The 26,986-nt window shown below is 47.0% G+C and overlaps 1 protein-coding gene across 18 annotated transcripts in view; it reads right to left on the bottom strand.

The window, feature by feature from the left end:
• IKZF1 (IKAROS family zinc finger 1) overlaps positions 1-3,259 on the bottom strand; it is a 92,781-nt gene extending 89,522 nt beyond the window's left edge. For 10 of the 18 annotated variants that reach the window (XM_021063913.2, XM_084978555.1, XM_084978557.1 and 7 more), the window contains exon 1: positions 3,219-3,259. The gene's annotated coding sequence lies outside the window, so the exon portion shown is untranslated. Of the gene's footprint in view, positions 1-2,391; positions 2,756-3,218 lie in introns of those variants that run through there. The other 8 variants (XM_021063910.2, XM_021063915.2, XM_084978561.1 and 5 more) reach the window with 1 other exon arrangement.
• Positions 3,260-26,986: the final 23,727 nt, after the last annotated feature.

Raw genomic sequence — 26,986 nt, 5'->3', positions numbered from 1 at the left:
GCTCCCCTGATGAATTCTGGGGTAACTGCAAGCGCCCTAGGCAGACCCCGAAAGTACTAATATCATTTATGCTTAAACTCACCATTCCAAGTGGGAAAATCTGTCTTGTTTGAGTAAAAGGTAAAAAACCAACCCACCCACCCACCCCCAAAGGCGAGGTTTCATTACCCAGGTCAGGTGTGTCTGATGCTAACCGCCCCCCCCCCCGCCCCCCGCGTCTCTCCTCACACTGCATGTGCTCTGAGTGTGTCGTGCCTGCATGCGTGCACATGGTCACAGAACGCCTTTCTTTCCTGCCTCTATTAATACACACGTAACCTTGAAGGGTCCACATAACCGGCGTGTGGGTGGGGTGGCAGCGTGTTGCGGCGTGGCATGTAGAAGACTGCGTAGACACATCGCAGACGTCTGACACCTGTCCTGACGGGACCTACTCCACTGGCCAAGCGGGAAACGCACCAAACGCAAAAGCCAAGGGGAGGAAGACCTCCCCGCCAATGACCCACCATTCTCCGTCTCCCATGAGGAAGGAGCCGTGGCTCCCAGCACGACGGGAGGCAGGCCTCTTGGCCAGGAAATTGGCTGCGATCCTCATTCTCAACAGGGGAAATGGCTGCAGGACACCTCGGGTACCTTCTCTCAGGAGATCTCAAACTTCTCAAAAGACCCGAACGTCTCACACACACACACACACACACACACACACACACACACACACACACAGTTATTTACAGACCTGGGGGCTCATTCCCTGAGATCATGATTAGGTGCTATTATTGCTACGATGCTGCGTAGTTTTCCAAGATGTAGCATTTTAATTAAAATACTGATGAATTAAAGACACCCAAAGGAGTTTCTAAAACTGCCTTCAACTCTCTTCCTGAAACAGGAGAGAAGAAAACCAGACCATCTAACTCAGTCACACGTTTCTGGTCTTAAGCTTTAGCGGACTTTGAGACCAGGAAGCCACTGTTGTTTTTTTTTTTTTTTTCTCATTGTAAAAAAGGTATAAACACATATGTTCATGGTAAGTTTTGAAACCAGAGACATACCATCAATCCCAAATTATATAGGATTTTTTGACATGTGACATCATTATTTGTATCTGTGCCTACAGATTATTTGTAACATATTTTGTATATTCCAGGCTAAAAGCAAGTGACCTTCCTGTCAGAGATATTTGTGACAGTTTAAATAGTAAGCCACATCCCAAATATTCTAATTTGTCACAGAAACAGTTCCAACACACCTAATAAGAATAATACTTGAATTGTTACATAAAAAATCCCACATAAAATCAGTCCAAAGAACCTCACTCAACTAACATCTTCAGACAAAGAAATGAATTCAAGAGGCTCAAACCGTTTCCTGCAGGTTTCACTCTTCCCCTAACTCATAACCAAAGTGAACCATCCTTAAAATCATTTAAATTTCCACCAAAGTTTAAATATTATGTATTTCAAATATTTTCCACTTGCTTTTTTTTTTTCACTTTGAATAGAAGTTGATCTAACTGGTAAGGAGATTCTTCTTCAATATCAATTTAAACCCCTTTCCGGATTTTAAAACAAGGTACCTCAAAGCTGGCATATGCGGTGGGGGATTAAGGTGGGGAATTTTGAACGTGGAGCTCAGGGAGGCACATGGCTTTGAAATTCACTTCCCAGGGCTGCAGTCCAGAGAGAATGGAAACTGCATGTGAAAGCTCTGCCTGATGAGACCCGGGCCCGCGGGGACCCTTTCTGCTCCCCAGATGCCACACGTCGTGCCTCCACACGAGACGAAAAAACAATCACACCTCCACGAGAGCTCTCGGGAAGCACCAAAGACCCTTGACCAATTTTCAAACACATTTCAAATACAGTCGCAAGTAACCTCACTCCTTTTCACAGAGGGGTTTCGTAACCTGAGAGCCAAAACTGCGGTCAGCAAAAGTCCTACCAACTTCTCAAACCGGGATAATTCCTATTTTGCAGAAAGCAAGTTCGGACTCGATCTAATTATTTTCCAGTATAAGCAAAACGCTCTCACGTCAAAAGTAAGACAAGCCAGCTCTGTATGAATGACTTTACAAAGGCTGACTTCCGTGATCTCACTATATAAGCGCATATCGATTTAAACAGGACCAACAGCTACAACGTCCTCTGCACAGAGGCAGCCGGACAGCTCAGAAGTGCCCCGCGGCCGGCCTGGTCCTGCACCTGTGGGCACAGCGCGACGTGGCCCAGGCTTTGGCAAGTCCACGCTATCTCTGTCCCCAGAAAGGAGAGGCTGATCCGAGCGAAATCAGGAGTTACAAATTGGACCGTCCCGTCTTTTGCTTTCTATCCCCTTCTCTCTCTTTCTTTGAATCCAAGTTTTCCGATGGAAATTCAATTTGAAAACACTCACGTGGATTTGTGCCTCGCACTTTGTGGGGGGGGTCCAAGATTGATCCTCGGGCGCGAAGAACACCCTCTGAGCCTGGCTCGCCGGTCGGCCGCCTTGCCGCGGCCAAGCGTCCGGCCCGGGCTCGGCTGCGCTCCGCCGGGACCCAGGGACCTTCGCCGCAGTGGCCGCCCTGGGCGCGGGCCGCGCAGGCACTTGTTAGAGCGCCCGGCTAACTCGGCCGCCCAGCTCTTCCCAGCTTTCTTTCACAATGACTTCCTGAAGTTGCTCACTCGCATTGTTCCCCATTTCTCCGCCGCGCTCCCCACCCCCCGCCCGCTGCGCCCAGCCGGCGCTTTCGCACTCGCAGCCGGCGGCCGTCCCGCGCGCACAGCGCCGCCCACGGGCCGCGCACCTGGGTCCCCGCGCCGCGCCCCCGCGGCCAGCGCTCCGCCACCTGCGGCCGCCCGCCCCGAGCGCCGGGGACCCGAGCGCGCGCCCGCCGCCCGCGCTGCGCAAAGTTTGGGGCTGCGCGCCACGCGGGTCCCGGCGCCACCTGCTCCGCCGCCGCGTCGCCCGGCGCACACGCTCCAGCCCGCGGCGGGCTCGCCGCTCCCAGCGCCTGGCGGGACCAGCGCGGGGCTTGGAGAGGGACTGGGGCCGGGCGGGGACTCGGAGCGGGGCTTGGAGAGGGACGGAGAGCGAGGCGCGCCGCCCCCGCCGCCGGTCGCCCGCTCGCGCCTCGGCGTCCCGACCGCAACTCCGGGGCCGCGCGCACAAACTTTGCCGCCACGCGGGGCTGGACCCCGGCCCCCGCGGGCCCCCGGGACGGCGGCGGGCGCGGGCCGTACCTGCTGGCGCCGCTGCCGGCTGCAGCCCGCTCCCCCGCGCCGGGCCCGCAGGGCGCGCCGCCGCCACCCCCGCGCGCAGCGCGCCCCGGCCCTCCCCTCCCCGCCGCGCTTCCTCATTCCAGCGCCGCATCGCGCCCGCGGCTCCGCGCGGCCACTGGTGGCCGGCGCTCAGGCGTCCCGGGCCGGGCGGTGGATCTGCCACCGCGCAGCGGGACCTGCGCTTAACCCTTGGCGGCCCGGCGCGGACCACGCTTGCGAGGCCGCCGGAGCGGCGGCGCACTCCCGGGGACCCTCAACCCTGTGTCCCGGGCCGCTCGACGGGGCACCCGTCGGGCGGACTCAGGGTCCTGTGAAGCACTTTCCCCAGCGTCTAGGGACGTCCTCCGCCCTCCAGGCCTCGCTTCCTTCGAACTGGGACCACCAGGCTCCCAGATCCTGGCTGCGACCCCGGATTACGAGTGCCCAGCCGAGAGGGGTGGGAAAAGTTGATCCTCCGCAAGTGAGGGGAAGGTGCAGTTCACTTCCCAGACAGCCAATGGAATACCTCCCGTCTCTTCCCTCCCACCTGCTCCGGCAGAAGTTGGGATCGCGCCTTCCCTCTCGGCCCAGGCGCGCACGCGGGTGGAAAGGGCGGCGGCGGCGGCACGCCGGGCAAACCTGCAGCCCCGCGCCAGGCTCTTTGCGCCTCAGCCTCTCCCTCCGTGAGGCCCGAAGCGCGAGTGGAAGGCGCTGTGGACGAATTCAAAGGGCAGGGCGGCCTCTGACAGCGCACCTCTTCGCGCTCCGCCAGGAATCCATCACTGTGATTAAGCGGGCCCCACCCGAGCAGGAGCCGGCGACAGTGTTCAATAGGAGCAGAAGAGCAAGAATCAGGAATTCTACAGATTCGTCCTGAGCCCCCGCAGGCGACAGAGGAGGGACTGAGTTGCAGGAGGCAAAGCCCTTGCTCTTCAAGTCTTGCGCCAGGCGCAGGGAGGGCGCAGACATATGCCTCCGCGCCCCTCTGAGCAGGACAGACCCGATTGTGCTGGGAAGAGTGAGGAAGGGCGCTGGGGACCTCGAGGGGGGAGGCAGTTCAGGTCTTTCGAGGGGAGAGAAGTGTCTGCTGGGGAGAAGGGACAGGCAGCTGGGTGTGGCCAGGAAAGGCTGTGGCCTAAGGAGGAGACTGGTGGCAGGACCAGTACCCCGTCGACAGGCTGCTCCTCTGCCATCCCTGGGAAAAGTCTCTTCTCCGCTCCATGAGCTACAAACAGCACCTGCCAAATTCTTCCTGGGCCACTGAAGCCAGTGGCTACCATGCGTCCTGAAAGTCTGTGGGCGCCACTTAACTCCCTGCCTAAAGCCCAGAGGAGGCAGGTCTAGTAAAAGGATCATCATGGACTCAACTCCCAGTCCTTCCCTCACCTGTGACCTGGGCCACGTTATGGAACCTCTCTGAACCCCCATCATCTTTATCTGCAAAAGGAGTGAGTGCCACTTCACCCTAAAGATGGTCAAGGCTAAATGAGGCAGTGAACACAGGGCACAAGGCCCAAAGGGAGGCTGACAGCCAGGGTCACAGCACACCTCGAATACTTGGAAGAATGCCGCACCCTCAGCCCCAAAGGCTTGGCTCTTTCAATGTGGTGCATGGGCCCCAGCAGTGTGAGTCCAGGACTCCGACGACCTCATCCAGCCAAGGCAAAGCCTCCTGGGGCAGAAGAGCATGAGGCCAGGAGCCCAAACCATTTAGGCTGTGTGGTCTTGATTTCCGAGATGCTTAACCTCTCTATGCCTCAGTTTCCCCATCTATAAATCGATGGTAATGATAAAAGTTACCTTACACGATTGTTGGTGGATAAAGCAGACCCCATGTGGAAGCTCTTGCGGTATGCCTAGCAGAGCAGAGGGCTCAGTGAGTAGTGATTATTATTTAGTATTAATCGCCCTATGATTAACCCAGCCTCTTATTGAGATGGGGAGCAAGCTGAGAAGAAGTAGGCTCATGTCCTGCTCCAAACAGATGGGGCAGAAGGAACTCCTTTTGTAACCTGGGTCTGCGGACAGACTCTATGGGGCCAGAGGGGGCACTTCTATCAGAAGTTAAAGCTATTTAAGTTCCTGCTGTAGCACAGTGAGTGAAGAACCTGGCTGCAGAGACTCAGGTTGCTGTGGAGGTGAGGGTTCGATCCCTGATCTGGTGCAGTGGCTTAAAGGTGCTGCTGAAGCTACGTAGGTCGCAGCTGAGGCCCAGATTCAATCTGGGAACTTCCATATGCCATGGGTGCAGCCATAAAAAAAAATCAAAAGACCTTGAAGCCACTAGAAACAACAATAAATGCACACTGGCGGATCTATATAAGGGTAGAGGTAACAAAAACCAGGATTATTATGAGACTATTTGAAACCATGTCTGCGGAACTTTTGAAAATGGTGGAGCATTGTGAAATTTAAAGAATCATTCAATACAAAATAAGTTTAAAATGATAATTTTTTTAAAGCACATTGGAGGAGAACACATACCTGTGGAAATTAAAGCAGGTGTGCTCCTTCAAAAAATAATAGGTCTCAAGTCATTTGGTGTCTTTAGGAGAATGCGTACACAGCTGTTTCCGTAGTGCTAGGGTGTTGACAATCGCTTAGAGTATTCTGACGATAATTGCTTCATTCCAATCTTTTTTTTTTCTTTTGGGATGATCATATCAAAAGAATAGAGAACACCTATAGAATTAATCAAAATCTACTAATTCAGAGCTTACCGTAATGAGGGAGTCCGCTTGAGAAACTGTTAAAGAGCCACAACATGAGTATCCTTTTGCCTCCAGCAGTTGGGAAACTGCAAGTATGTTGTTAAATAACAGGAAAAGTTTTTGTAAAAAACCCCAAAATTCTATTATCTTCCTGTAGTGTGAAACTAACACAGAACACTTGTGGTTTCACCTGAAAAGGGTCACCAGCTTGAGGAGAAAGACCAAGGGCATGGGTGAAGCTTCTGCCACAAGGACCCCGCTGCTTTGGTTTCTTTTCCTCAGCTTTTATGGTCTCCAGCTTCTGCTTCTTCTGTTTTTGAAAAACCAAAGGTTTCCAGCCTGGAGCAAGGTCCTAGACCTTTTTTCTTGGGTCTCACTTCTTGGTTTGGGCAGGTTTGGCTTTTTCTAAGCACCAACCACTGTCTCGCACCTGCTTCTGGAAGCGAAGGACCAGGATGCTGGAGGCCAGGGCAGGGCAGGGAGAGCTTCAGAGCCAGGATTATGCAGCTGGCCGAGCCTGGCTGGGAAATGCCTTCAGACCCAGAAGGGGACCCCTCAAGGGGCACTGTGTCCTCTCCAGAGACTCAGTGGCCCCGGCTTTGAAGCCCATAGCACTTCAGTGCTGTGGCTAATCACTCACATCCCTGGCTCTGGGTCTTGAATCACAGATGTGATACAGCTGAGTGTCACATCTTCCCCACTTTAATAATTCTTTCACTTCATTCCCTTTGGTGTTTGTAAGAAGAGCACACTTAGACTCTCAGAATCAGTGACTTTTAGTCAACAGCATGAGGTTAGAAGAAATTGAAAAGCAAACTGAGTCAGATGTAGTGACTTGGAGAAGAGAGTCACCCAAAAGCTTTCTGATGAAAGGGTTTTGAAACTGTTAGTGTGTGTGTGTGTGTGTGTGTGTGTGTGTGTGCGCGTGTGCGTGTGTGTGTGTGTGTGTAAAAGAAAAGTAGATATTGATCTGACCTGAACAGATCAGAATAAAGAAAACCAAAGAGGTGGGTGTCACCCCAGCCTCCTCTTCCGTAAAATGGGAGTATTAACCGTCAAGAGTCACGCCTTCCTCCGGAGCGTTCACGGTCTGAAGGAGTTAGTGCGTGCTGGGCATATGCTCGGACGGGTACTGTGATGAGTACCTGCGTGGCATGTCGGGATGCTCTCTTTCTAAAACCAAAGAGGTGGGTGTCACCAATTGTGCGGTGTAGCATCGAGGTTGGAACGCTGTTTCTGGAGGTATCGCCCCTGCATTTCTTCATTTCTTCAAAGAGCGCGTGTCCACTGAGCACCTGCCTTTGCAGGGGACAGTTGAGAGACAGGTAGTCCCAAGAAAGCATAGGACGTGATCCCACCCCCTCAGGGTCTCCCACTGCTAATCCAGAAAAGTCGAAACAACTGTATCCTGATGTGAAACGTGCCGCAGTGAATGTGGCCCCCAAGCCTGTGGAGCGCAGAGGGTGGGGCCCCAAGCCGTGCTGGGACTGGGGAGCTTGGTGCTTCGCCTGGAGGAAAGTGGGGAGTGTAGGAAACACTGGTCTTCTCCCCCTGCCAGGACTTTAGAAGAGCTTTCGTATGTGTATAGGCATAACTGAGTCGCTTTGTTGCACAGCAGAAATTAACTAACATTGTAAATCAAGGATACTTTAATAAATTTCTTTTTTAAAAAGAGCTTCCTTAGAAGAGACCATTAGCCAAAGACCCACAGTCTTATTTGAATAACACCCGCTACTGAGCCCAGCTCCATGGAGGACATTTGCAGACAGTATTTCCCATCTAACAGTGGACATGAAAGTTCAGAGTGGGTGGCTTCCCTGGGGTTGTAGGCTAAGGGACAGACTCTGGAGCCAAACTATTTGCATTTGGCAGCTTGGCAAGTTCCCAGCCCCACGCCCCAGCCTCCTCTTCCGTAAAATGGGAGTATTAACCGTCAAGAGTCACGCCTTCCTCCGGAGCGTTCACGGTCTGAAGGAGTTAGTGCGTGCTGGGCATATGCTCGGACGGGTACTGTGATGAGTACCTGCGTGGCATGTCGGGATGCTCCGTTTCTAAGCAGGTGGGCTGGGATGCAAACCTTGGCCTCCTGTTTCCGCTACTCCCTCTGCCTACGCCCTCTTTCCCAGCAGAAGACAGAGATTCCCTGCAAGGACTCGCTAGTGACCTTCGGGACATCACTCTCCAGCGGGCAGAAAGCGTTTCTTTCCAGTTTTCTGTCCATGTTTCACTTCCCTGAAGGCCAAATTGCCGGGCTTGGCGGCACCTGTCTCGGGAAAGGGATCCGATCAGCACATCTAGGCAAGATTCACGTTTGTGAATGGGCTTTTCCAGTCTGTAAAGTACGGAGAAATTCAGTCTAGTTGTTTTTGTATTGTTGTGGCAACTTTCTCTTTTCAGTGCGAATAAATCATACATTTCTCCTATGCAGTCTATAGAGGAAGTGGGGTGGTTTTGGGGAGCGGGGTTGAGCTTTGGGACTCTGCAGTGGAAACTGTCCTGAAATCCCTCCCAGCCCCATACAAGGCCACGGTTGACACTTAGTTGCGTGAGTTCACCTCTCCTATCAGCACATTCCCACCTGTATCAACAACAGGGAGAGTCATACCCTGCGCGCGTCACGGGGTTGGCTTAAAGACTGAATGACAGCCCGGATGTACATCTTCCATCCTGATGTTCGGTGATCCGTGTGAGGCCCCGTCCTCCCTTTCCCCTGATTAGAGGAGTCTGTGAGGATTCCAGGAAGGTGACAGCCAGCAGAAAGCAGGCGAGGAAGAAGGCCAGGAGCCGGAAAGGGGTTTGCAGGGTTGCAGCTGACACTCACCTGGATCAAGTTGCATATCGATTGTCTCTTTCCTTGAGAAGAGCTGGGAAGAATTAATTCCATTTGGTTGGTGCAAAGTCAGGCTGTTGCAGGAGCAGTAAGGGAGCACTGATTTAAAGTTTACCCAAACCCCATAAATATTTCTTCTGAACCTCAGGTTCATGAAGCCACATTTGCCGTGCTTTTCCTTGTATCATGGGCTGATCAGTCTCCATCCTGAGAAGCCTGAGCTCCCCAGACAAGGCCTGGACATAGTGTCCAATGTCACGTCTGTCCTGACATCCCAGACCTCTCTTCTGAAATCAGGATTCATGCATCCTGTCTGGAGGTCTAATTGGCATCTCATATTCACCACATCCTCAAACCGAATCTCTGGTCTTTCCCTTCGAACCTGCCCCATCTTATCAAATAGCGACTGGAAATTGCTGAGGCCAGAAAAGCTTGGAGGCATCCTTGCTTCCTGTCTCTCCTGCCATCCATCTGCCAGGACCTCTTGCTGGCTCTGCGTCCAACAGGTGTCTATAGCCCAGGCTCCTCTCCATGGCAACCGTGCTGGTCCAGACTACTATCCCCTTTCATTTGCAAACTGTGAGCCCTGCTGCTCATCCACTCTCTCTGTCCTTGCCCCTCGCAGCACTTAGAGAGCCTGAGAACCGTCAAGGTCAGACTGTGTGCTTCTTTGCCAGACAGGGGGCCAGCTCTCTCCAAGTAAAGCCAAAGTGCTAGGAGGACTGATTCTGCTCTTCCCCCTCTCTTCTCTCTCCTACCTCCTGCATCCAGCTACTGGGCCGCTTGCCCCCGGGTCTCTTGTCACTTTGCTTGGCTTTGCCATGCCTCAAGCACCTGGACTCGCTGACTGCCCTGACCTGCCCGCCTGACCTCCTCCTGGTTCCCAGCCTTTGCTCAGTTGTCATCTTAGCTCAGAGACGGTCACTTCTACCCTTTGAAACCTACAACCCAGGCAGCTCTTTCTTTCCTTGCATATTTCTTTCCTACCACCCGTATCATCTGCAACCTGTTGTTCGGTCAACACTAATTTTGCTCACTCTCTGGAAGGAGAGAGATTTGCTTGTCTGTGTTTTCTTTCCTCAGTGGCTGGGACAGTGGCCAGAACACTCCACCGCTGCTTCCATTTGGGGGTGCTATTTTTGAAGGGTTTATCTGACTTTCTAGCTCGGAAAAAACAATTTTGTTTAAATCACACAACAAGGAGTTGTCATCTTTGTTTTTGAATCTGCATAGGAATCGCTTTTTCCTGGCCCTAGAGCTGGAAGGACCTACCTTCTTTGACGGCCCCTCAACCCGTCTAAACACATGCACTCCGTAGCACCTGCCCTTCACCCATCTAGTGCTTTCTTGGCAAGGGTGACGTTAGCACAGAAAGTTCCACATTTCTTTCCTTCTTGGATCTATAGAGAATTTGACGCTTTAGTTCACACTATCCTCATACATACATTCTTCTGTTCATTCTCAAGCTATTTCTCAAAAAGGAGGCAAAGAATAGTTTAAAAAGGCAGCACTTCAGATTCATAATGAACTTTTCCTAATCCTCTCCTGGTTGTGTGCGGGTGATTATCCTTTGTTATTTCTATAGGATAAGAACACAGATTATAATTTACGAAGGCCAGGAATCAGTATTTCTCCAAGTTGGTGATTTAGAAATTATTTAAATATACGATGTATTCTGTAGCTCCTCACAGCCCAGTGGCTATGTATTCTTTTAGTATTTATTCATAATATTCTTATTACTTGCAGATACGCTTTTCTAATGAAGAAAAAGAACTCATTTTCTATGATATGCATCTCAGAAACTGGCAACTTTATTTCCACTTCAGAGCTCAAATACACAATTTCCTTTAGCTTAAACAGTGTTTTGCAATTAAACCGAAGGGTTGACTTTTCATGATAATATCCCTTTATTTTCTATGATTATGTCTCATAAACATCAAGCATGCTTCCAAGAGAGTGTAGTAAATGACCTTAAGTTTTGGAAGAAGACCAGAGGAGCAAAGGCTACTGTTAAAAAGAGGGTTTGCAGGTTCAAGCTCCCTTCCGTGGGTACCAGTCGCACTGGGGGATTTGAATATGTTTGTAGGAGGACTGACTGCAGTTGGGGACACACTCCATGGCCATCGAAAGAGGGACTCCCCTGGGGATACAACCAAGGGCTTTGGCTCCACTGGCTAAGCTGTAGCATGCTGATGGGCACTCACTGATCATTCAGTCAATGTGACAGATCAACAGAACGCGTGTGCTGGTTTAATTCCTCTGTTATCAGATTATTTGGGAAACAAAAGTCCAGTCCACCTCATTCGTACTCCTCCAGCCTGTGAGAAGGCCTTTGTTAACGTCCAGGGGCAGCTTTTGGCCCTCTGGATTCCAATGCCATTAAGACCGCAAGACACAGAGGGTTGTACCAAGTGATTGATGCCCTTTGAGCTGGATGGCCTGATGGAGCAGAGTTCTCAGAGCAGGTCCAAGTTCAGCGGTCGATACCCATACACTTAGAGCTCCCCCCCCACTACAGCAGTGCTTCAGTCATCATCACCAGAATACACTGGACCCGGCGCTCCCAGCACATATTTCTTGTACATTCCTGGAGCTCCTGTTGACTTCAGAGAGAGCTCCAGGCGCCTTGGGCAGCAGCAAGGCAGTGTGTGCTGTACTCAATGATTTATATGTGCCTGGCTTTTGAGCTAGTCAGCAAAAAGCATTCATCCATCTTCTCCTCCCCAGGAAATTGGACCACATTATTATTCTTGTTGTGTGGATGAGGAAACTGAGATAAAACAGCCTCCCAAAGGGAGGAGCTTGAAAAAAAAAAAAAAAGAAAAGAAAAAGAAAGAATGCTCCTTCTTGACGATCCAAAAGCAACGTTGGACATCGGATCTTCCAACAGGTGGTACTGAGCGTTTTGATGACTCGGCAGAAGTGGCGCTTTATGGGGACGCTCACACCAGCAGGAAACGCTGCTGCCTCACTGTGATGATCCTATTTTATTCCCTGAATCTATTTTTTAGCCTAGGCTTGGTAAGCTAACTGATGTAGAATGGCCGACGGGACCTGTTTCTTGCTCTGCTTCCCCTTGATGGTGTTAGATAGAGAAGCACCCATGGTCCCTGCCCACGGAGTTGCCAAGACTCAGCCTCCATGGCCTTGTAGTCATAACCAGCAATGCTTGTGGAAGCGTGTACTGCATGCTTTGCTTCTTTGCTTCCTCCAGGATAGGCTTGCACTAGAATTATTTCCTAGATGTAATAAATTTAGGAGCCTCCCACAGTGGAACTGACAGCAAAGGCAGAAACTGTCAACCCACCTCCCCCCGTGATGGAAAACTTCTCAAGGTGTTCCCAGCAGTGCATTAGGCAGCTCTGTGAGAACCCACCGTGGTGCGCGTTCTGAGACTTCGCGCCTTCCATTAACCAATTCCAAGACAGAAGACCAGTGTCTTTATTTCCCATGTTGTTGAAGCGCTTGACATAGACTTTAACCCAGTTGCTAAATTGCCTGAATTTGTTAAATGTACAAAAGGGCCTCCTCCCCGCTGATGGAGTAAAAGTAGATGTTTGATTAGGGAGAGAGCTGGGGTGCTTTTTTTTCTTCCCATCTGGATGTGTTAAGGGGGGAGCTTTGAAACTTAGCACTCAGTTCATGCCTTTCATAAGGGGAGGGAAGAGGGTATTTAACAAGGTTAATGATGACAGAAAGAGGAATTGACACCACAAAAGAAAAAGAATCATTCTAGCATTTCATGACAGTTCACAGACAGATGTCGTTGGCTAAGTGAGAATCTCGTAGACGTGGGGGTAATATACACCTTATATGCATATGGATTAGTGAAAGCAGACTGTCAAATCGGCAAGGGTGAGGTTGTCAAATATGAGACATTGCTGCAGAAAAACCTGGAGAACTACCTACTCTTTATTTCTTCTCTTAGAGACCCAGTCCTGCTGTCTTCTCACAGACAAAAGACCAAATATTTTACGGACCTAGGCGGGTCCAGGTTAGGAGGGCACTGGAGCGTTGGATCGGGGTCTCTGGAGGACGTGAGGGTTAGTAATCTCTCTTTTGAAGAGAATTTTTCATCTAATCATATGCCAACCATTCTCTTTTGTTTCAGTAGACCTTAGCTCACTCAATAGGCCTGTATCCGATTCCATCTTTCTGATGTCCATGAGGGGGGCTGCGAGAATGGCAACTGCCAAGACCCAGGCTGAACAAGTAATTTTGAAGGCCCTTGGAATTAGTTTGACAAAGAGTCAGCCCCATTGAGATGATTTTAGGCTCTGGACAAGATGAGATGACTTAGAGAACCATCACTGGCCTTCTGAGTTTTGGTTTGGTTGGGTAGATGGAGGGTGTCACTTGTAAGGGTCGAGAGACCTGGTTTTGGTCATGCTTCCCTCTCCATCCTTGGGCAAGTCATTCAGTTCTCTTCCTATGCTTCTGTTTCTTCATTCAGAAGATTGGAGTGGTTGACAAGACGGTCTCTCTGGTCTTCCTGAACTGATATTCCATGACTTGATTTCGGCTTTGGCAGTATTCTTCTGTGGGCTTGCATGGACCTGGGAATAGCCTTGGTGAAAACGCCAAGATTCTTGGCCCATTATGCCTAAGTCTACCCTACCTCTTTCTTTTTGGTGTCTTCCAAGAAGGCTCTGAGCTCTTGAGAGCTCACTCTGCTGAAGCAGTTAGAACTTGCACAAGCAGAACCACTAACTCCTTCACCTCCTAAGCTATACTGACTAAGCCACTTGGCCAAATCCGGAGAGTCTGACTTAAGCACTGAAGTGAGTAGGAGTGAAGAAGTGGAGAATTCTCTTATCCTGAAGCATAAATAAAGCAGATGTGTGCCGGAGATAAAGATCCACCGGCCTTTGATGTGGGCAGCGCCCTCCCAGAGAAGCTTGATGTTTCTTGCTTGCAGTAGGATTTTCATGGGAAAGTCCTCCTCAGTAAAAGAAGAAAGACACCTGGTGAAGAGCAGAGCTCGTGGGAAAGACTGCTGGCTGCATAAGCAAGGGGGGATTTAAGGAAGATGAGTTAATATTAGACTAAATTAAGTGTATTGACCTGGGGGAAATTCTGAACTCTGCTGTGAGTTAGGCAATAAGTAGGAAATGCTTTGGGGAAAACCCATAACTTCCCCAAATGCCCATGTAAGTGCCTACAACATGGCAAATTACAGGGACACACTGAGATCTCAGCACACACTGTCACTTCAGCTGGAAATGTTGAGCTGACACTGAAGAGAGGCCGTGAAAAATAAGAGTCACAACGGCCCGTAGGTTCAAAGGCCAATGATCATCCGATGCTCAGAAAAGAGTATGTGATGAACATGCAGAGAACATCTGCGTGGAGTAAGAATCCTCTGTAGGAAAAAGGACTCTGAGGAGAATGTAGAAATGTGTAGAAGAGACTCTGCGAAGTAAATAGATGGAATTGCTGCTGGTTAAATAGGCAAACAGCCCAAGGACAATGACCTGGGAGCAGAGGTGGTATTTAGAAGTTGGATGGAAACCATCCAGAAAGGTTTCACATGGTAGGTGAAATTTTCTTAGCGTCCAAAGGGGATGCGTTGGGAAGATGGAGTGTGGTTATGTGTCAAATGTCCTTTTCAATCAGAGGTGCCTACTGATGGAGGTATTTAGGGGTAAAATGAGTTGTAGTGTAAAATACTCCAGCAAAACAACAATTATAAGTAAAATCCGCAGTTAAGGGGTGGAACCAGGTTGATCATCTCTTTAGCAAAAGCCTTGATGAGAGTGATGACTCTATGGAGAGTCATTACATGATTATCTGTTTTTGCACATATCTGAAAATCTCTGTATAGGATTTATTAAGAAAGAAAGGAAAAGAAGGCAAGAAGACCACAATTTAAAGACAAATGATATTTTGAGATAGTATTTGCAATGCGTGTGAAACTAGGGTTATACGTACACATACTGCTCAGATCCAAAGAGCTCTTACCAGTTAATAAAAAAGGGAAAAGAAATAACTCAATAAACGATGGACAAACCACTTAATCATATTACTGACACAAAAAGGCCACTGGACACCAGAAAAATATTTAGTAGAGGTTAAAAACTGAAAATTAAAATAAATTGTGAGATAGGACTTTTTATTGATCACACCTAATAAAATTGACTAATGAGGGTAGAGAATTTGGGGTTCACTGGTGGCATCCATAGGGTGGTTTAGAGGTCAGTTTAACGTTACATGACAGTGTGAATCAAAATGTCAAAGAAAAAGTTTACTTTGTAACTTCAAGGAATGTATGCTCAAGAAAGAGAGGTGTATGTGTAGGTGCAACCGTTCTTTGTTAGAATGAGGTTTTTAGAAACAGAAATTGGAAACAAACTACACATTATCACAATAAAATAAAAATAAATAACATTTGATATGTTCCTATTAATGAGTATTTTGGAGCTGTAAAAGTAGATGATGTAGATGATTTTTTTTGAGATGAAAAGGTATCCTCTATGCATAGGTGAGTGAAAATTCAATTTGCAGGATGCTTCTAAGCATTTCATAGATATTTCATATCTGTATCTATAAGGCTTTCACTAAAATATTAACATTTCCTGTGGGTAAGAGGTTCTTGATGACTTATGCTTTCTTCTTGATAGCCTTCTACATGCTTTGACCAGATTACATTATTATTCATAGTACTTAATATTATCAAAAAGCTACGTACCTGTAAAAAATTGTAGTTATGATACCTCATTTGATTTCCTTCCTTGAAGTAAAAAAAGTGTTAAGAAGAACCTAAGTTGGGTCAGTTATGTTGGAAACTATCATGACGATTGATTCATTTGTAAGGAAAAAGAAAAATATGTCATAAGCAAAGACTGTTTTGAAAATTAATTGAAATCTAAGATATCCATGAGTTCAAGGTATTAGATGCAGGTATTTTGATAGCTTAATTATCAACTTTATCAGAAAAGTGCAAGACAATTGATTGCACCCTGGTAAATAAAACCCAGAACCACAGAATTTAGAAAGGCACATGACTATGTCTTCAGCAGCATGTATGATGAAACTAGCACACATCTTGAACCCCAAGATGGAACACATGCTTGTGGAGGCCAAATTAACTAAAAAATAGTGGATACCCTTTTTAAACCTCTAAAACAAATAAAATATTCTTTGGAACACAAGATGAAGATGAGAACTGTTACAACTCTCCCACAGAGAAGCTTAAAACACAGAAATGTTCTGTTTTCACACATGGAAGCGCTAGTTTATGGAATAAAATTGACTAATGAAAAATTTAGATTCTCCTTTTGCAACATTTGCCTTTTTTATTATGGTAAAGTACCCATAACATAAAATTTACATGGTAAGCAGTTAAAAGTGTACAGTTCACTGGCATTAAGTCCTTTATCTAATGTCATGTCGCCAGAGTCACTATTTCTAGAACTTTTCCTCTACCCCAAGAAGACCCCGTACCCGTTAAGCAGTTGTTACCATTTGCCCCTCCCCCACCCCAGGCAACAATTAACCTGCCATCTATCTCCATTGCTTTGTTTATTACAGATATTTTCTATAAATGGAATCATACTACATGTGGCTTTTTGCGTCTGATTTCTTTCACACAGCACAATGTTGTTGAGAAGAGTGTTTATTCATGCCGTAGCATGTATCGATATTTCACTCTTTTTTTTTTTTTAGCTAAATAGCATTCCACTGTGTGGATATTTTGTTTATCTATTCATCTGCGGATGGACCTTTGGGTTATTTGTACCTTTTGGCTATTTTGAATAGAGTTGCTCTGAACATTTGTGTACAAGATTTTGTCTGAACACCTGCTTTGATTAAGTTCTTCTGGATTTATACTTAGGAGTGGCATTGCTGGGTTCTATGGCAATTCTATGTTTAACTTATTGAGGAACTGCCAAACCATTTTCCATAGCAACTGCACCATTTTAAATTCCTACCAGCAATGCATAAGTGTTCCAATTTCTCCATATCCTCATTGACAGTCATTAATTTCCACTTTTGGTTATATCTATTTTGGTGTTTGGGAAGTGATATCTCATTGTGGTTTTAATTTGCATTTCCCTGATGGCTAATGACTTTGAGCATTTTTCCTGTGTTTGGTGGCCATTTGGAGAAGGTCTATTCCAGCCCCTTTTTTCATTTTTTCATTGGATTACCTGTTGTTTTGTTGTTGAGCTGTAAGTGGTCTTCACATATTCTGAATCCTTTAGCTATTCTGGGTTTATGTATTCTAGCATCCAGAATCATATCCGATACACAACTTGCAAGTGTCTTGGCCCATTCTGTGCGTTGTTTTCTCACTCTCTGGATAATGTTCTTGATTTATTGATGCACAAACTTTTAAAGTTTGTTGTAGTCCAACGAATCTTTCTTTCTTTCACTGATTGTACTTTTGTGTAATGTCTTAATGTCATTTTCATTGCATTTTGAGATATTCAAAATTATCTATAGGAGGAATCCTGGTGTGTTTTACAATCCATGATTATTTACTTACATGTATTTTCTTTCCCTGAAATAATTTTACATTGAAAGGCCTGTTTCTATTTTGTTATTGCTGTTGTTTAAAAAGTGCATGCTCTTCATCTGCTTGGTGGAAATAAAGATTTAGTGTAAAATTAAGAAGTTGGGAGCTTTTCAGGGGTTTTATTTGCTTTCTTAAAAACAAAACAAAACAAAAGTGTGACCAAAACGCTAAAGCCTTTTTTGTTGTAAAGATGACATTGTCTGCTATAATTGGAAAGAAAGCAACTAAGAAGTACTTTTGAAAGTAAAAGAAGCTTTTGGTCAGTGCAGTTGGGTCAAATGCCTTGTATTTTATGATGCTTAAAAATTAGAAGTCATGGAGTTCCCATCGTGGCGCAGCAGAAAGGAATCCGACCAGGAGCCATGAGGTTACGGGTTTGATCCCTGGCCTTACTCAGTGGGATAAGGATCTGACATTGTCGTGAGCTGTGGTGTAGGTCACAGATGCAGCTTGGATCCTGCTTTACTGTGGCTGTGGTGTAGGCCGGCAGCTGTGGCTTCAATTTGACCTCTAGCCTGGGAACCACCAAATGCTGCAAATGCGGCCCTAAAAAAGCCAAAAAATAAAAATAGAAGTCATTATGTACTGAACCACTACTTATTCATTGAGAAAAAAATATAAACATAGTCTTTGACTTTAAAAAGGAATTCAGGTTGATTCTAAAAATGATCTATTCATGGGCTATAAGAATAATGGCCAGTTGTATTACTAATGACAAATCAAATACTTGAGATCATTTTTTTTAAATGGGGATGAAATTTTAGTTTTGGAGGAGAATTGATCCCAAATAAAAACTAATAAGGAAGTATTACAATAATTCCATACGGAAACATCCTTGCAGAGGTTGCTGTCGGAAATCTCATTAGAATAAAAAGCATGGAAGTAAGACACCTTACAAAAGGGTAAATACAGATGGCAAATAAACATATGAAAAGAGAATTAGAGAATTGCAAATGGGAACTACAATAAGATACCCCTACACACCTATTTAAATGACCAAAATCTTGAGAACTGACAACATCAAATGCTGATGAGAATGTGGAGCAACAGGAAACTCTCACTCATCACTGGTGGGAAAAAGCAAGATGGTGCCACTACACTGGAAAACAGTTTGACAGTTTCCTGCAGACTTTCTACAACATACTCTTACCCTGTGATTCAGCAGTTGTGCTCCTTAGTGTTTATGCGAATGAGGTGAAAACTTAGGCCCACACAAAATCCTACACATGGTATGTATAGCCATTTTATTCCTATTTGGCAAAACTTGGAAGCAATAAAACTGCCCTTCAGTTGGTGAGGGCTTGAATAAACTGTGGTATATCCAGACACAGATAAAAATTACTCAGCACTAAGAAGAAACGAGTTATCAAGCCATGTGAAGACATGGAGGAATCATAAATGTATGTTCCTACATGAATAGAGCCAATCTGAAAAGACTGCATATGACATGCTTCCTACCAGACATCATGGAAAAGGCAAAACTATGGAGAGAGTAGGGGGAAAAAAGGGTTACCCAGTGCTGGGGGCAGGGAGAGACAAATAGAGCCCAGAGGATTTTAGGGCAGTGAAACGACTCTGCATGATACTGTATTGATGGACACATATCATAATACATTTATCAAAATCCATAGACTACACAAGACCAAGAGTGAACTCTGATATAAATTGTGGTCTTTGGGTGATAGTGATGAGTTGTGTAAGTTCATGGATTGTCTGCTGTAGCTCTGATTAGACCCTTAGCCTGGGAACCTCCAAATGCCACGGGTGCAGCCCTAAAAAAAAAAAAAAAAACAAAACAAAAAAACAACCAGAAAATAAAAATAAATAAATCTGTTTTCTTAAAAAAAAAAAAAAAGATTCATTGCAGCACTATTTACAATAGCCCAGACATGGAGGCAACCTAAATGTCCAGCAACAGAGGAATTGATAAAGAGGATGTGGTACATATATGCAATGGAATATTACTCGGTCATACAAAATGAATGAAATAATGCCATTTGCAGCAACGTGGATGGACCTAGAAACTACCATACTAAGTGAAGTTAGTCAGTGAAAGACAAACATCTTGTGATATCACCTATATGTGGAATCTTAAAAAGGGGATACAGATGAACTTCTTTGCAGAACAGAAACAGACTCAAAGACTTTGAAAAACTTATGGTTACAGGTGAGAGGAGGGACGGACTGGGGGTTTGGAATTGGCATAGGGACACTGAGGTATATAGAACGATTGCCCAACAGGGACCTGGTGTCCAGCACAGAGAACTCTACCCAGGATTCTGTGATAATCTATGTGGGAAAAGAATACGAGAGAGAATAGGTGTGTGTATATGCATGGCTGGGTCACTCTGCTGTGCCTCAGAAATTATCACAGTCTTGTAAGTTAACTGTATTTCAATAAAACTTAAAAATTAATGTCTGGGGTAGAGGGAGAGATAAATTAGGAATTTGGGACTAACAGACACACACTACTATATACAAAACATATAACCAACTGGGACCTACTGTACAGCACAGGGCACTACAGTCAATGTCTTATAACAACCGACAAGGGAAAAGAATCTGAAAAAAGATACACACACACACACACACACACACATGTATATATAGAAAAACATATATAGGTATGTATATATGTAAGAATATATATAACTGAGTCACTTTGCTGTACATAGGAAATATTGTAAATTAGCTTTACTTCAATTACAAAAAAGGTCTGTTTAAAAGAAGCATGTAAGTGGCAGGTCTATTTAGAATACCACAGGTAGATCATTTTAGAAGATGAGGCCTTGAGACTTACAAGGTTGGAATTCCCAGGGTAGCTGGCAAAGTGGCCTATCAACAGTCTTGGTTCCCGACCCTCAAATTGAACCTATGATGGTGTTTGGTGGTGGCGTCTTGGGAGATAAGAGGGTAGAAGAGGTCACGCGTGTGGGGCCCTCTGCATGAGATTGGTGCCCCGATGAGAAAAGGAAGAGGGACTGGAGCTCTCTCTGCCTCCCCTGTGCACACACCTGAGAAGGGCTGTGCACCGCCGGGAAGAGGGTTCTCACCAAGGAGGGATCCATGAGGCCCTCAGTCTTGGATGCTCAGCCTCCAGAAGCCTGAGAACAGGACCTGCTGTGTAAACCGCCCGCTCTGGAGCGTTCTCTCAGGGCAGCCGTAGTGACTAAGACCCACCTCGTCTCCTGCTGGGGCTACGCCCCAGGTGCACAGAGGCGAGTTCTCGACACCCTCTCTCCTCTACATTCCAGGCTCAGCTGCACCCCGAGCTGCTTCCTCCTCACCTCCCTCAGGAGGCCAGATGTGGGACAAAATGGTGAGATCTGTTGGCCATCTTTCAAAATCCTCCCGGCATCTTGTTTGATTGTTCAAAGTCCCCCCCCCTCCCGTGCCAGGGGCCAGGCTGTGTTCCTTTAGACCCTGAAACGTGGGTTTATGGGCAGGTAGTTTCTGTGGACAAGAGCCTAGAAGGTCCTAGTGGCAGAGTTGGCAGGTGAATCAGGGGAGGGAAGGAGGCCACCACAGGCATAGGAGGGAGCAGGTGCCACTGTGGGCAGGTGCGATGGCCTCTCAGAGGCCTCTGGGAGCCGGCAGGGAATGGGGGGGCACAGGGAGCCTGCAGCACCCAGTCCAACTGTAGGAAGCTGGAGGGCTGATCCATCCACCGTTTTCTGGCATTTTTATCCAGTGGTGTGTGTGTGTGTGTGTGTGTGTGCGCCCATGCGTGCATGTGTGCCCATGCACACAGGATAGGTGGGAACGGAGGAGCCAGGTAAAGGGCACCTATATCACTATATCACTTGCGACTGCACCTTCTCCCCATCTCTCCAGGAAGACAAAAAAGGCTTTCATTTCTGTCCTTAAGGTCTGATTCAGATCAAAGAATCATCTCCCTGACTGGTTATTGGTGCCTGATAATCCTTTAAATAAGGTACTTCTCCAATTAGAAAGTTTAAACTTGAAAACAATATGGAGCCCAATAATTATGGAGCCCAGTAGCCCTTGACCACAGAACTCAAGTCTGTGAGCCCTGGAATCTGTCTGGAATGTGTCTGAGTGTGTGTGTTTGACAGGTGGTGGTGGTGCCTTTGCCTGAGGAGGGTATCGTAGCTTTTGTTGGGGTGTCAGGTAGGCCTGTGATGCACCATCCAACTGTCCCTCATTGCACCCAAGAAGGTGAAGGACCACTGGACTAAAATTGCTGGAATACATTTACACGAAAATGTGGTCCTCACAAGAACAAATGATTAGTAGCAGTGTCCTCCCCATGTGAAGCATCAGGGGCATGGTACCTGAGGCAGGGGGACACAGGAGGGGCAGGAGTCTCCCCAAAACAGCATGACACATGGGACTTTTAGCCTTGGGTCAACTGTGTACGCCTTGGTGAAGCCAAATGGCTCTGTGTCGACGCTTCGTTGGGCCAGGAGGTTGTTCACACCTGCTTGCAGAGCTGAACCACAGGATGTAAGTGAGGCTGTGCTTGCTCTGGAACTCCCTCCCTCCACCTCTCCCTCCTTCTCTTCCTTCTTTCTTTTCCTCCTTCCTTCCTTTCAGCCTTCAACTCTTAAATCATTTTCCTCCATCCATCAGTTTCCTCTATCGATTGCTGACGGTTTACTGCCACATGCCAGGTCTTGGACTGGACCCCAGGCCTATGAGATGGTAGGTGTGCTGCCTTCACCCAAGAGCCCCAATGTTTAGTGAGGAAGGCAAGCACGACCCAGAAGCCTGTTCAGGATAATCAACGCTACGAAGAGGAGATGACGATACGGAAAGCCCTGAGGAGGTGAGGGGCTGTGTGCTGAAGGCTTGTGTCCCCCTCAATTCTTGTGTGACCTCCTGCCACCCAATGTGGTGGTATTAGGGCGGTGGGGCTTTGGGGAGCTGGAATCCTCATGTAAGGGATTAGTGCCCTTACGAAAGAAGCTCCAGAGAGATCCCAAATCTCTCTGGCCCTGTGAGAGCACAACGAGAAATCTGAAACCAGGAGGAAGGCCTCCCCAAACCGTGCTGCCGCCCTCATCTCAAGCTTCCAGCCTACACCCCTGTGAGAAATAAATTTCTGGTATTTATTAGCTACCAGGTCAATGCCATCTTGGAACGACCCCGAGAGGCAGAGACAGTGCACTTAGTGATTTAAGATACTATTGAAATTTGGGCATAATCATGGTTTGCTATTCTGTGAGTCACCCATCATCTAGGTACGAATGCACTTTTCTTTTCTTTTTATGGCCACACCCATGGCATATGGAAGTTCCTGGGCCAGGGGTCAAATGGGAGCTGCAGCTGCAGGCCTCCACCACAGCCATGGCAACACCAGATTCTTAACCCCCTGCGTGAGGCCAGGGATCAAACCTGCATCCTCATGGACACTATGTTGGGTGCTTAACCCTCTGAGCCACAACGGGAACTCCCTAATGCACTTTTTAATTTCAGCTTTTCAAAAAACGATGATACCGAATATGCTTGGGTGCTGCAATTTTCTTCCAAGTGACAGATGTAGGGGGCTGTCCCACTCACATGCACATTCTTGGGGTCAGCAGCACATTCTGGGCATGGGTTTGATACTGAGGACAAGCCTGGGACAAGGGACCATGCTGCTGGTAATTGATTCATCAGAGATGTAACCCACGGTCTGCTACCACGTCTCCTGCCCACTGATGGCTGTGGGCTCCTATTGGCCCAATACCCCTAACACCTAACATGTTTCTCCCCACTGAGGTATAATCTTAACAAAGCAGAGAATGTTTGGGAGGGGTGCAAGGAGGTCTCCCCTCCAAGGTTCCCTAGTGGCCATTTTCTTGCACACAGTGTCCTGGATGAAGCGGATTCTTTGCTTTCAGTCTATGAACGTTTAGGCTCCACAGCAAATAGGTGTTGGGAGCCACGGGGCGGCTTGTATCTTTGTTTCAAGCATAAGTCCCTCCTCTTCTTGGCATAGGTTATTGGACTAGCGCTTGTCTCCCAACCCAAGATGGGCCAGTTTGATTTTCATCCCCAGGAATTTGGAATTGTTATCTGACATGCTGAGTGATATTCAAGAAATTCTGTGAGGCTGAGGTTTGGGTGGTTAGAGCTGGTTGTTTATGTAGATGCCTCAAGAGGGAAATGCATTTTGCAAAGTCTTAGGAATGAGAGGCACTCAGGGCAGAAGACGGAAGACGAAGACGCCCTAAGACTTGGCGTGGAGGGGAGAGCTGTGGCGGTCCCAGCTGGGTTCAGCTCGGCTTCCCTGCTCCTGGTTGTAACTTGGGATCAGCCCTGGTGGTGGTGGGGGGACCTCTCTGCCCTTGGCTACTACAGCTCACCCCTCATTCCTTGTTAGGAAAGAAACAAAGAAAGAAAACAGAATGAAAACAAACTTTTACTTAGGCAGCTTGAATGAGTCTCCGTGACTTGCAACCGAAGGAACTTGAGTTATTGTCCTGAGAGAATCTCCTCCGAGTCAGAGTGCATTCTTCTCGTGATTGCCAGCCTTGGGCAGTTCAATTTCTTTAAAAGGAGATTATTATGACCGTAATGACAGATAAAGGGAATCGTCAAGTCCATCTACCTGATGCTCTGACCCTAGATAACGATATAGGAGCAATGGTGGGAAGGAGGAACTGGCTGGAAACGGACGGGATCACCCGAGGGAAATGAACTAAGCGTCAGGCGGAGAGGAACCAGCTGCCGGGGGGAAGCAGGGATGTCTCCATCCTGGAGATTTCCAAAAACAAGAGCGCCCACTGCGTGTCTGGGACAGCTGGAAGCATCTGGTGCTGAGGTGACCTCGGGGAGTCCTCCGTTTGGCCTCTTGAGTCTCTCCTGTAGGCTAGTTGTGCGGCCGTACCTTACGCCGAGGGGCGAGTCCTGTGTTATAGGAATTGGTCTGGCCACCGCTGGGGATGTGCAGTCCACTTCCGGGATCCATCATTACTGCAGATGTTAGGAGCAGACCTTAGAGAATTCCCTGCTCTGCAGTCCCCTGGATTCTGGTATGCTTGCTGGCTCATCAGAAATGCCAGGAGGGTGGTAGGAGAAATGAATGATTCAGAGAAAAACAGTGAAACCTCATAGGAAGTTGGAAAAAGTGAAATTTTACTACGCATTTTCTTGCCCTTCATTCGTCTCTATTTTTCTGGCCAGGATTCATCCTGAGAGACTATTTTTACTCTGTTCCTGACCCAGCGAAACCTTGAGGTTCTGCAAATCTTACCAGATTTAGATTCCATTTGTGTTTTCTCTGTAACCTCTTATTTCTGGGAAGGAGGCAAGCTGCAGGCACAGACTTTCCCCATTGCGTTGGCTCTGGTCTCTCGTAGGAGGATGGCGGGTCGGGCCTCGCATTGCCCCACTGGAAAAGAAACCCGGGGAAGAGGGGTGTCTTCTCTAGAGGACTCGGAGCCGAAGACACCCCACCGCCCTGTTTCTCTGCTCTTTGAGGCCCTGGCTTCAGGATTTCAGGGCTGGGCGGGAGGCACGTCAAAAGTGTGCCTTCTCCCTGTGGTTTCTAAAGTGGCCTTGACACCGTGTTAGAGCTGCCCCTCATGCAGACACAGACGCCTGCTGGTGTCCTCGGGAGGAAAGGCTCACAGTGGCACACTCCCCAAGTGTTCGAGAAAGAAGTCTCCCACGCAGAACTTTCCCACACTCAGCACCCAGGGCAAGGAGCAACCAAGAGGCACAGCCTGAGCTCCCCGGAAATCACAAGACATGGTTTGCAGCTGTGGAGCGGGCAGCTGGAGCTCTTACCATGTGGGCTTTCTTCGAGCTGGAATATTCCTGGCAGTAAAACCAGTTAGCAGAGGATGTTCAGAAGGGCTTGAGAGGAAGGGGACAAGAAAGACTTGTATCTGTTTCATAAATATGGTGTCTGTTGACTGACTCTCTCTCGCTCCCCCCCCCCCCCCCCGCTTTCTCTCTCTCCATCAAAGCAGAACAGCTCTGTCTGCCTTGTCTGAACTGAGTGAGACCTGAGGTCTATTTCTGGCTCTGCCAACTGACTCCTGGGTGACCTCAGTCACTTCCTCTCCGAGCCTGAGTTCCCCTCTCTGAAAAGGACTTTAGACTCTCCTTACAGCCAGATAGAGACCCTAAACCTCAAAGATCCTTAGACATAGCCTTCAGTGGTTACACTCTGAGCCCAGGTGGACTGAATTTAGCTGGGGGCAGGTAAGGTACAAGGAAAATACTCCCTGGGCATTTTCATCCGGTAACAAAGATGCATCCGAGTGGAGCCGTTTCCTCCCATCACTTACTCTGGTTTCACAAAAACCCATGGATGAGCTTTCTGATTCCATCCAAAGCTGGTGATGGAAGATCTTGGGAGAACAGAAGTGGGACTGAGGAAAACATTGGAAATGACCTTCAGCTTCGGGAAAAAAGTGCCCAGATGAATTCTAAGGCATTGGCTCCCAGGCTTTGTTGGGCTACAGCTGCAAAAATAGCGTGTCAGCCAGAAGGAAGAGGACTGGAGTTGAGGTGTGTTTTCAAGTCCTGACCCTTTCTGAATCGAGGTAAAGACATTTATGAACTTTATGTGTTAAGTGTGCATATTAAAACTTCTATCGTGACCACTTAAACATAGGACTAAGTTGTATAACTTTCAAACTATTATTAAAGAACAAACACTAAGTTCAACAGAAATCAAGAAAATAATTTTAAAAAAGCAGAATACACTGAAAATGCAAAATGGTAGAAATAAGTGAGATTATGTTATTAGCTCAAATAAATTCAACAGACTAAATTCTCTAGTTGAGATTAAACTAGATTTTGAGGGAGGATTTTAAAAATAGACCAAGCTATATATTTTTGATAATAGATGTAAGACAGAAGATTTCAGGAGGATTGAAAATGAAACTGTGGGAAAAGATACAGTAGCAAAATTAGAGACTCAAACAAACACACAACTGTATTCCAATCAAACAAAAGAGACTCTAAGGTAAAGGGAATTATGAGGGAATAAGAGCGTTACTACATTTTTGTCAGAAAAAAATATTACTACATTTTTGTCAGAAAAAATATAATAATTCTAAACTTGTAAACTAAGAGATAGCCTCATAACATAGAAACACAAATGAACACGCAGGACTAAAATTGAAACATAGATAAATTTACCATTATGGTTTTAAGTAGAGAGATGTACCATGTTCATGGATTGAATACCTCAATATTTTAAACATCTCAGATCCAGGTTTGGCTGAGGAGTTCAATTCAGTCACAATCAGAGCTCTACCTTTTTAAAGAATTCAAAATGATGACGCCAAGCTGTATGCGGAAGAGACACAAGAGTTAAGAGTACCTAAGAGAATCCTGATCCCAAATATGGACACACCTTCCTTATCAGCTAGAGGAGTACTATGAATAACATAGTAACTAAGATGGTCTGAGTACAGAGAAAGACAAATGGGCCAATGGAGCAGAGCACAGAGCCTAGAAAGAGAGCAAACATATGTGGAAACAATTTATAATGGAGCTGAAGTTGCAACTGATAGAGAAAGAAAGATTTTTTCTGATGTCCTAAGGAGAACAATTTGTCATCTACAGAAGGAAAAAAGAATGTTAACCCTTTCCTCACCCATTCCTTTAAAATCAAGCCATTGAAGACCAAGTTGTAAAGTATCCATCTTTGGTTTCAGAAGAAAATACAGAAAAATCACTTAATGATCTCAAGGCAAAGGAAGTTTTGACACAAAAAGCATATTTA

The sequence above is a fragment of the Sus scrofa genome, chromosome 9, assembly GCF_054392235.1.
Source record: "Sus scrofa isolate SSC_HxYL_T2T_F1_AM1 chromosome 9, Sscrofa_HxYL_maternal_Yorkshire_Landrace_v2.0, whole genome shotgun sequence".
Taxonomy (NCBI): domain Eukaryota; kingdom Metazoa; phylum Chordata; class Mammalia; order Artiodactyla; family Suidae; genus Sus; species Sus scrofa.
This window is presented reverse-complemented; position numbering and strand designations above follow the sequence as displayed.